The sequence below is a fragment of the Silene latifolia genome, chromosome 4, assembly GCF_048544455.1.
Source record: "Silene latifolia isolate original U9 population chromosome 4, ASM4854445v1, whole genome shotgun sequence".
Lineage (NCBI taxonomy): Eukaryota > Viridiplantae > Streptophyta > Magnoliopsida > Caryophyllales > Caryophyllaceae > Silene > Silene latifolia.
The window spans coordinates 84,551,039-84,561,594 of NC_133529.1; positions in this window are offsets into that span (position 1 = coordinate 84,551,039).

The following is a 10,556-nucleotide window of genomic DNA, read 5'->3' on the forward strand; positions in this document are numbered from 1 at the left end:
CAGGCCTTTTCTTTCTTATTTTCAAAACCAGGGGAGACCCCCTTGCACCGCCAACAGGCTCGCGCCTCATGTAGCCGCCTGGTGCAGGGACTGTTCCCTTTCCAACATTAGTCTAGGACGATCCCGACTCCGGCCAACCTGGATATAGGACGGATCAGATGACTATTTGCTCATTCAAAAATCACATTATTGGATGTGCATTCATGCATTTAAACCGTTTTATCAACTTTTGCATTCAACCAACCAAGATCGATCGGTAGAGGCCGCTACCGCGGGCGGGATTGGGTGTCTGATTAAAGGGCTTCCCAATACGTACCTTCACCTCTTACTCAGAAACTTTGGATAGTGGATGACCTTATCCAGGGCATACGAGAGTCATTCTAGAGATAGGATGCTAAAGAGGGACGATTCCTTATCTTTAGTACCTATGTTAAACACTGCTTTGTGCTTCGTTCGACCGAGGTATAAAGTGGATTCGAACGGGTTCCAAGCATGCCACAAATGCTTGGTGGCGACTCCGAACATCTCTAATCGTTTCGAGACCCTTACCGAGACGAAACCGACCGATATAAAACGATTCGGTCGAAAGCATTTTTATGCCGCCGAGCGTGGCTTTCAAAAGACCGCTGCACGTCCGCAGATCGACCGGGCTTGCAGGTGGGCCGATGTCCACAGATTGGCGACTCCGCTAGGGATAACTAGGACACATACATCTTTTTGATCCCTAGATGGTGAGACTCGAACGAGGTCTTGGTTGGAATGCATTAATTGATATTACGGTCACGGTCGGGTTACTTGTCCGAACCCACAACCTAACCCTCTTCAACCAATTGGCTCCTCTCGTCGGCGTGAGTTTTCTCATCCTCGCGTTTTGAATCCCGATTGAGTCAAGCATACCGTTGACGTTACACATTTCTGTTTCGTCAAAGACCTTTCATCACCTTCGACCACGAGGCTAGGGCACCCTCCTTACACATTTTGTTTGGATTGGTATCTCTCTTGCAAATCGGGGTTTGATTGCTTGGTGTGTAACTCACCCTTCTAAGCCATAACCCGTGTCAGCATTATGAATAATATAATGAAACTGTGAGTGCTTATTGTTGGAATATGTGTCCTCCGACAATAATGCATCACAACTGTCGATCATGATGATCACATGTTTAAATCTCATTTTAAGAATACATGTGGGATGTAATATTTTACAGTCAACTGGTCCACACATATCAGTAATGATTGGCTGACAAGATTTTGACATAACTGTCGTGCGACGGTGGTGATCAGTTGATCCCCTTAGGTCATACCTAAAGGGTAACACTCTTAATTGATTATTTAATTGATCGTATGACGATACGGGTTAATTAAATTGCTTAAAATTGACGGACGATTTTGTGAGTATTATTGACGTGTCTTATTGTAATTCGATTAAGATACGGTCTAAGTAATCAAATTGTTTTATTGCTTAGATAAAATTATTGTTTGCGAAACAATTGAAACTGAATGAATAATTTATTATAAATACAAGACATTGTGATTTATAATTGATAAACCATTTTTGGTACAAGTAATTATGAATTACTAAGTCGATTTTTGTACATGACGTATTTTTATTAATACGTTGATTTTTAATATGTTAAAAATACATTACATTGTGACATGTCATGTAACATGTAACATATGACAAATTGACAAATGACAAAATATAAAATGGACCTCCCATTTTATGTAAGTGCCGAAAATAAGGAGGGGTATTAGGTTTAAATTATGTTAATTATGTTTAAGTGGAATGCATAATCATAAAAACCTAATTCATAGCCATGCACACCTAGTTACTTTTGTGAAGAGTATCTTGGTCAGGCATTGGCCCTTGCCACCCCCCATACCCGGTTTTCTAAGGGCAATTATAGAGAGTTTTTCTCTCTAATTCATTCATTCACAACTTGAATTATTTTCTAGTGTAAGAAAATAAAAATTCTCTCTAATTTATGAAAGCTTAGAGAAATAAAATCTCTCAATATTCATCCTCTCTTGGCCGAAATTTCAAGAGGACAAAAACAAATATTTTGGGTCAATTTTAGTAAGATTATTATTATTCTAGATCAAGTAATATTAATCTATTAAGAGGTTATCTTGGGTATTCATCTTTGGGAGGGATTCTAAGCTTGAATCTTTGTTCATCCATATAAGGGAAGCTCAAGAACTAACAAGAAGGAGATCTTGTTGGTGCCCAAAAATCCGAAACACAAATGTAAGAAGTGGTGATTTCTTCTCTAATTTGTTTTATGTTTGCATGCATAAGATCTAGTATTTATTTTATGACTAAATAAATAATCACATATATGAATATGTTAAATTAATGAGATTAATATTTCTAACTAGTCGTATCATGAGCGTTAGGTTGTTTGAATGCAAATCGGTTATTGTTTTTCCGAGTTATAAGATTAACAAAAAAACTTATTAATTTGTGTTTATTATGAAATATCACGAAATTTATTTGCATGTTAAAGTTTCTGGTCCTAAAATGTATTTAGGATTTTTTGGTTTATTTATGGATTTTATTGTTCATTTTATATAATAATGGCATTAAAATGTGATTTTTATGATAAAAATGTCATTTTTGGACTAAAAATAGCTAAACTTCGATGGGTAAATAGGTTAATATGAGTTATATTTCGAATCTGGTCATGGAAATTTAGTATGTTGTCACATGCAATTTTACAAGATGTGTGTAAAATATTTGGCTATAATGAAGTCTTTATGCATGATTTACGAATTTTTGATGAAAAATCACATAAATAGTGACTTTAATTAGTAAAAATGCTAAAACATACTTCATGACTAAGGAAAAATGTCACATGTTGCATTTTATCATATATTTCAGATCTAAAAGTGAAAAGTTGATGAATATAATTTTTCTCATATTTTTAGGATCATATTTGTTAAATCGATAAACCGCAACATTGTTTTTCTCGATAAATTTTCGAAATTTTTAACCTAAGTATTGAACATTATGAGTGTCATGGTATTTTTCCAAAATGTTCATGAGTTTAAATTTCAAATTTTGAAATTATTTGAAATTTTTATGATTTAATTTGAAGTTTATAGCATAATTTTGTGTTTTTGAGTTATGAACAATATTAAGAAATCAAGTTTAATTATTGTCAATTGTTAGTGGAGACTAATTTTGAGTCCTAAGATGGTGAGGGTAATTAACTAGTACATAAATATGAATTTATGTAATTATTGTGATTTTAAAAGGATAAATCACGCAAATCCGTAAAAATCGATTAATATACGATATTGGCTCTTAATAGGCGATTTAGCATAAAATCTAGCATGTTCATACATATTATAATGCTGCATTTTATTTATGATTGTCATATTTTAGTTTTATGTAATTTTTGAATTATGTAATTTTACTTAGTATGGCCTTAGTTTTAATTGATATTACCCGAAATGTATGGGAATATCGATTCGGTTGTAATTATTGTGATCTCGTATCACCGTTTTGTAATTTAATAGATTTATTTTTATTTTCATTACAAATGTATAATAGGAAATTATGTAATTCATTTTGTAATTTAATTATTCCGGAGTTCCTTGAAGACGGTGCCATTCAAGAAGGCGATCCTTCAAAGAAAGTGTTGCCTTGAAATGCGTGCCAAGACCGAAGCTCAAGGGACCAAAGGAGTTGGTTTCCGAATTTGTAATAGTTTATTAGATTTACCATTTTAGGAAGGCCATACTAGGATTTTATTTATGCTTTGCATTTTATTTATATGTTGCATGCATCGCTAAATCGCCATAACAAAACATGCATTATCATTAAATCGAGTAAATCGACCGTGTCAATTACAATTATCATACTTAACCGCTTTAGTTCACTTAAAACGTGATAGATAATAAATTGACATGACCTCTCGCTAAAATAAACAATTGAGACTTAGCCTTACCAAAAAGTAGAAACCATTAAAACCTATTTCATGAGGGAGTGCACTCGACCCTACCGGGGTACAAACCTTGTTACGTAGGGGAAGTGGGTGATAAATGTCTATCCACCGAATTTATGTTAATAAAGGGTATTTCGGCACACCGTGCCTTGAGTTAATATGAATTTGGATCATGGACACATTTATTCGAAATTTGGATTGAACTCAACGAAAGTATTCACGACGATTTCCGGATGTGTTTCGGGCTAGAGATAAATATTAATGTAATTATATCGACCAAGAGTTCTAAAAGTAGAATCGATTAAAGAGTTAATCCACCGAGTTATGTTAATAAAGGGTATTTCGGCACACCGTGCCCCAAGTTAATATGAATTTGGATCTTGGAATCATTTATCATAGTTGGGTAGAGGTCACTATATAAATGCCTTACTTGTTATTTACAAGTATTAATAAAACGACAAATGTTAAGTTTTCCACTATTCCGTTTTCATATTGTTCTATTTCTTTACCTCAATTTATACGATATCATTTCGATTTTAGTTCAAATCTCCATTGAAACATCGTAACTAAAGACAAATATGAATTTTCTTCTAGAAACCTCGTGTTATCCATTGGAAGGATCTCTTGTGAAGAGTATAGATAAAAGTTATTCATGAGCAAACGGGTTTTTGATTCTTGACTAACATATCTACTTACAATAAATTGTTTCTCATATGCTTAATTGAGTTAAGTACTTTGAAACGTTAAATCATTTTGGTAACTAGATTTGTAGGAAATCAAAATTGACCAAAATACCGCAACCACTTCAATGAAAGTTTTAAGACTAAACAAACGAATGAAGAGTAGTCTTCAAGAATTTCAATTTTGCTTCTCTTAGCAAAGACTCATTGAAATGAGTGGGAGCATTCTCTTAAACCGTTAAGAAAAGGATAAGGTTTTAAAGAAGTAAAATTAGATTGGAATTGATACAAGGTAATGTTAAAAGTAAAGTTATTGAGAATAACGATACTAAACCTATCAATCCCGACCGATAAAGTTTCCATTGTCTTAATTGTTGGACGCTAGAAAGGAAACTACCCCAAATTATTGAAGAATCAACAAGTTCGTTGTGGAATATCTAATGGGACCTTCTTCTTTAAATGTTTATTTGATTGACATAAATTTTGCTAGTACTACTTCGTCAATATTAGAAACCGGTGGTGGTTTTCATCATTGTATTTGATACATAGGATGATTAGAATATGACGACTAACAACAATGATGTTGAGAGATAGAGTCATTGTGTACTTAATCTAGTTTTTGGGTTTAGAGTTGTACTTAATTGTGACTATTAAGTGCATAAACTCTAAATAATAATATAAACTTCTTAAGATACAAAAGTGGTTTCACTTTTGTGACCCTATACACCATGATTTGATGTATGGCTAGCCCATTATCAAGGTGATTATATTCTAAACCAAACTAGAATGATATATCATGTAGATGATGCAAGACTCGAATTGGTAACCCAAGATTGAACCTTAGATTTTGGAATGATGAACGCAAAGAGTTATCGAGTACTCTTGAAACCATTAAATCTTATGGTATATGCGTATCTTGTATTCAAAGCAAGATGTCTCGTGCCTTTTGGTTGAAAAGGAGATCGAGGTTGTAAATCATTGATCCAAAATAGGTTGATCATTTTCTTTTACCAACGATTTAAGTTGACGCTAATGTGTTCACTTAATAAGGTAAATAGAGAAATCTTTGAAGAAGTTCAAAGAGTTTAAGGAATCACGATTTAGTCGTGATGGGATTATCAAAGTGAAGACATTGATATAAGCCAAATGAAATGTGATATACTATCATAAGTTAATCTCTTTTAACACACATTATCGGATAATGTGTGGTTGGATAAGAAATCAAACGCTATTCGATATGGTTTGGACTTCAATCAAGTTACTTTGAGTTACTTGATCCTTTTGGGGATTTCATCATTTTGTCTAAATTATTTTTCCACTAAATCTAAAACGAATCATATGAGATATGAAATGGTAGGGTACTGTAGATACCTCATTTCTGCACCTCCCGCAAACCACCCGGTGATGATTGGGCCGCATGTTTGGTACGCGGAACGATTTTTGACAGTTCGTAAGTTTATCGTCAAGTAATTGCTCAAATATTAATGTCTACCTCTTAGTTGTCATCTACGTGCTGATACGGTCGTTTTGACAGTAATTAGAGTACATTTGGAATCCGGGCCTAAAACCGTCTTCATTTTCTGATAGCCGTTAAATCCCGAGTCAGAATGTTCTGGAATGTTCCGGATATTTCTATTCCATATTTCATAATCTTTATTCTTTGGTAAATAATTTCCCGTAATATTCACACAAAATATTAAGGAAAACCGAATTATCTCTTTATTCCATAATTTAAACACGGAAATCTTTCTTTCACAGGAGGAAACCACTTGGGAATAGACGCAGCAGGTGCTGCGCCTCTTCCAAGAGACGCAGTGGCTGCTGCGCCTCTTCCCAGGTCCTCTTCTGCGTAATTTTCGTATCTTTTTTATATCTTTCCGAGATTCACTTCCAAAGAGTCTCCGAAACCCTAAATCCTTCACGTGATTAGTATAAATAGGAGCCTTCGCTCCTCATATTTCTCACGCGAGTGTCCGCCCTTCTCTTCTCCCTTTGCATTCTAGACCTTTGTTCTTACTTTTTGGCGTCTACGTGCTTGAACATTCGACCACGTAAGCTCGGATCTTTCTGAGTACCAGCCTCGTTTGCATGACCGACCAATTTGACCAACTCCACAATCAATCAACTTAATCAACTTTATTCTTTTTCCTCTTACGAGGGCACTTTCTTTACATTCGAGTCGAGCATCGCTAATCGATAACTTAGTTCATCTCGTTTCGTCAAACATGTAAGTCTGAGGGTGTATAATCTCTTTTTTATTATTGTTATTTACTTTTTGTATCATTAATGTAAGGTTTATGTCGAAAATATTTATTAAAACCGATTTCTAAAACCGTGCTTTAAAATCCCTTTTCACGGATTTTCATAAGACAAACCGTCGAGAAAGGACGCAGCAACTGCTGCGCCTCTTCGTGAGGCTGCCGCAGTTCCAACTTCCTTTCTTCTTCCTTCGTCCTTTGTAATTCGTCAAGTATTTGTTTTGTTTCGTTTGTTCTTTAATTCTTTGTTATCATAGCACAATAATTTCACATGTATATTAATCATCATCATTAGCACATAATTTATCATAAATTCGACTTGATTCCCAAGTAATCAATATTTGCGGGTTTTCGTCATTAAATTCAATTCGGGTTTTAGAGATTCAATTCATCGATATTGAGTTTCTGGAATTCATCATTGACATATTTACATCTGTTATTTGTCATATCTATCATGTATTCGTCATTAATCCGTTGTATTTAACCTGTTTAATCTAATTAGTTTGTTAGTTTATAATTAAATAATCTCATTAATCTTGTAATATTAGTTCTAATTAGTTTCATCCATGTTTTATTGTTTTCATGACCCTTAATCACATGTAAATAACCTATTAATCACTTTCATCCGAGTAAATAATCAATCGTTAAATTCACCAACGATATTAACAACACGCAATTCCGGCTTCATAGCTGATTCGTCGGAGTCAGAACAGACGCAAGAATCTGCGCCTATTCCAAAGGACGCAGCTCTGCTGCGCCTGTTCCGGGTTAAATTCTGTCCCTGAACTCCGTTGTTGTTTGACTTAGTTATTTAGCTTACGTATAATTAACTATTAACCGTATTATCACCTTCTGATTGGTTCGTTAACTTATTCTTTATTCGTTTTCTCAAATTATCCGTTTTAAAGGTATTTTCGACATAAATCGCCTATCCCAATGTAATCATTGTAATTTTCTTTATTGCAATTTTCTTTGTTGTATTTATCATTATTTGTTGTATCATTTGTATGTTTTCACATGTAATTGGGCATTAAATTCCAACTTCGACATTAATTGTATGCTAAATTAATTGTTAACCGACTTAGCCTAATTCTCACATGCTAGGATTAAAACTTGGATGTTGCAGTGCATGCATATAATCGACGATATATCAAGTACGAATAACTTCCCTAATCATTAGTAGAGGCCGCTATCGAGGCGGGCGGGATTAGGTGTTCGATCAAAAGAGCTTCCTAATACGTACCCTCACCCCTTACTCCAGATCTCCGTGAACACCCAAGTTCATTGGCATCCACGAGAGTCATTCTAGACATAGAATGCTAAGGGTAACGAGTTCTTGGTGTTCATGTCTCTACTTTGTGTCTTGACATGGCACGAGGTATTCGAACGGTTCCAAACGCTTGTTCTCTTCCTCCCAAGCGCCCCCGTGGGCCCCCCGCTGTCCACAGTTTGGCGACTCCGCTGGGGATAATACACTTACGTGTAGCCAAGGGTAAAACTTGAACAAGGTTAGGGAATAGTTTGTACAAGACAATTGTCGGTTTTCATAACTCGGTCTTCCTAGATCGTTTATTCGGCCTTCCTAGGCCCAAACCAACCCATTCGACCGATCGTCCCGTCTAAACGGTCCTAATTCTTATTTGGGCCTAAGGATGGATAGCGATTGACGTCATCCATACCATGATGCTTACTCTTGTTTTTATCAAGAGCCTTCACTACTTGAGGAAATGGACTAGGAATCGGCCTTACTCTTGTTTGGTACGAGCCTCTCCACAGACTTCGGGTTTGATGGTTCGGTATGGCAACCCACCATTTAAACCAAAACCCTTTTAAATGCACTCAGCATCCCGTTATAATGCTTGTATAAATGTTTGTACCTTACATGATCACCATTTCTAAACAAAACCATGACGATTTTTCAAAAAATCAAAATCCTTTTTTAATCAAAATTTCGAAAAAAGGCCATTTGATTAGCGCAAAATCCAGTCGAAACTCTGTCCGTTTGTCGAGTCAAAATTCGGGCCCAAGCCCATTTCAAAACCTCACTTCGAGTCCACTCCTACAACTACACTATGGTTGACTAGGATACACATTTTCAAAATTTTGTCCTTTCTTCAAAGCTCACTCAACACAAGTGGCGCACACCCACTTCACGAGTCAAAACATTTCTTCTTTTAGCAAGTGTGTTAAAATGGTCGATCGTGTTTTGATTCGTCGTCGATCTCTTATCCAGTTTTCATGATGCCTGGATCCAGCGAGACAAACCTCCACCAACTTCAAGATGGTAATGATCGAATCCTAGCCGCGCTAGCCCAAATCCAAGTTACCCAAGACCAAGTCCATGATCGCCTTGAGACCATCGAGGGCCGGATCTATGCCGTAGACGGGAGGTTGCCTCCTCATGAAAGTGAAGTAATAGGTGACTCCGCGGATGAATCCAGGGACAAAAATCCTCCCATGGGACTAACTGTAGCCGAGAAAAGGCTCCAATACTTAGAGGAGCAATTGATGTACCTTAAAGGGGATGACATTTAAAGGGAGAATAATCGTAAGTACGAGGCCGTCAATTCCAAATTACCAACCAACTTCAATATAACGGATATCCCTAAATTCAAGGGGCACGAGAACCCTTTGAACCACATCCGTGCCTTCAAGGATTACATGTCTATCAAAAGCATCAAACCCGAGATGTTCTTAAGGATCTTTCCTTCATCTCTTGACACCATCCCAAAACAATGGTTCTACTCCTTAGAACACAAGAAGGTCGCTACTTGGGAAGACGCCGCGATCGAGTTTGCCAAACAATATGCGGATAATGCCGAAATCCAAGTTAACATGCGCACTCTAGAGGTTCTTACCCAAAATGACAAAGAAGGATTCACCGACTTCCTAAGTAGGTGGAGGAAGACTAGTACCCAACTAGTTGAACGCCCGGATGAGGCTACCCTTGTGGAGAAGTTCGTGGATAATCTCAAACCCATCTATGCCAATCATTTGAGATACCAAAACATCAAAAGTTTCAAGGACTTAACTATACTAGGAACAAGGATTGAAGATGACATTCGTAAAGGGCTCTTGTCCAAAACGGTGGGTCGAGGATATCAAGGCTCAACAAGTCGTTCATACGGCTCCACTAGCAAGACCGACGAGATTAACCTTCTCGAGCCATCCAAGAAAAGTACCCCACCAAGAAAATTCACAAATCTTGGGGATACTTACTCCAACGCTCTAAAAAGGTTAATGAAACAAGGCAAACTTCAACCCATTGGACCTACTCCCGAATCCGAAAGGAAATCCAAATTCTGGGACGAGAACTCGTACTGTGAATACCATAGGGGCAAGGGACACGACACAGGAATATGCTACAAATTGAAAAATGTGCTTCAAGACATGATTGAAGATGGTCGACTACCAATACCGCCGGGAGGTAAACCCAACAACACTCAGAATCCTCTTGGAGTTCTAGTGATTACAAGTGACGAATCTACCTTAGATTGTTCACACCTCATTTCTCCTATTGAAGATGAAATCCATGCAATCGAGAGTGAGGGGTTCTACTCTACTATCTCCCCTACCATTTCCGACTTCATCATATGGTCAAGGAATGTGGATAGACAAGTTTGGGAATTAGAAAATGTGGTGACAACTTTACATGATCCCAACGCAACACC